The sequence below is a fragment of the Bubalus kerabau genome, chromosome 11 (genome assembly GCF_029407905.1).
Source record: "Bubalus kerabau isolate K-KA32 ecotype Philippines breed swamp buffalo chromosome 11, PCC_UOA_SB_1v2, whole genome shotgun sequence".
In the NCBI taxonomy this organism is placed as follows: domain Eukaryota; kingdom Metazoa; phylum Chordata; class Mammalia; order Artiodactyla; family Bovidae; genus Bubalus; species Bubalus kerabau.
In genome coordinates, this window is record NC_073634.1 from 36,784,264 (window position 1) to 36,785,480 (window position 1,217).

At 36.2% G+C, this 1,217-nt stretch overlaps 1 non-coding gene across 1 annotated transcript; it reads right to left on the bottom strand.

The window, feature by feature from the left end:
• Positions 1-870: 870 nt before the first annotated feature.
• On the bottom strand, positions 871-975 carry LOC129623969 (U6 spliceosomal RNA). Its single transcript, XR_008700711.1, has one exon. It is a non-coding gene; the product is annotated as a U6 spliceosomal RNA (small nuclear RNA).
• Between the last annotated feature and the right edge of the window lie 242 nt (positions 976-1,217).

The following is a 1,217-nucleotide window of genomic DNA, read 5'->3' on the forward strand; positions in this document are numbered from 1 at the left end:
ATATGGAGTAATTTGTATCTTTTATGAACTGTTGGTGGCTACTTCCTAACAACAGCCCACTGACCCTTTCTTAGGGCATTTATTTTAGAAAATTCTTAATTGCAGAATTTTTCTGTCCTTTTGCAATACAAATCATCTACCAGGCCTGGCCAGTTTTAGAACTCAGGAATATCTTTCTCAAGGAGGTGGGATCCATTCCTGTGAAATATAGAAATCTAAGAAGATAGTTGTCCCTATCTCCCAGTCCTTGTGGGACAATAAGAGTCTTAGTTTCATAAGAGGCAGTCATGAAACACTAATGGCTAAATCACATTGACCATCTTCCTCCACAATGTCCTCTAATACTTTTCCGTTAGCTCACCCCTCTATTTAAATGTGTATATTTGTCTTTTGTTAAATCATCATCTTTTGTTTCAGTAAAATTGAGTTGAATATCTCCTCTTTTGCAGTAATCTTGATTAAAATCTTCCTTGCCTGTTTAACTGCATCAGGTGCAATTTTTATTTAACATGTTTATACACAAGAAATAGGGTTTACCTGGTGGCTCAGTTGGTAAATGGAAAAGGGAATGGCTACCCACCCCAGTATTGTTACCTGGAGAATCCCATGAACAGAGAAGCCTGGCAGGTTACAGTCCATGGGGTTGCAAAGATTCGAACATGACTGAGCAACTAAGCACTTTTATTTTTTTTAATCTATTTTTTTATTTTATTTTTTAACTTTACAATATTGTATTGGTTTTGCCATATATCAAAATGAATCTGTCACAGGTATACATGTGTTCCCCATCCTGAATCCTCCTCCCTCCTCCCTCCCCATACCATCCCTCTGGGTCGTCCCAGTGCACCAGTCCCAAGCATCCAGTATCGTGCATCGATGGAACGCTTCATGAATTTGCATGTCATTTACGCAGGGGCCATGCTAATCTTCTCTGTATCATTCTAATTTTAGTATATGTGCTGCCGAAGCGAGCACAGCTAAGCACTTTTTATAAAAGAAATAGAATGATACATGTACATGAATATTTACACATGAATGTTCACAACAGTTTTGTTTATAGTAGCCAAAACATTGAATCAATCAAAATTTCTATCAATGGATGAGTAGATATGTAATATCCATACATATATTATATGTAATATAATCACACAAAGAAATTTTATTTGCCAATTAAAAAAATAAAAGAACAACTGTATGCCATGATATGGCTTATCCTG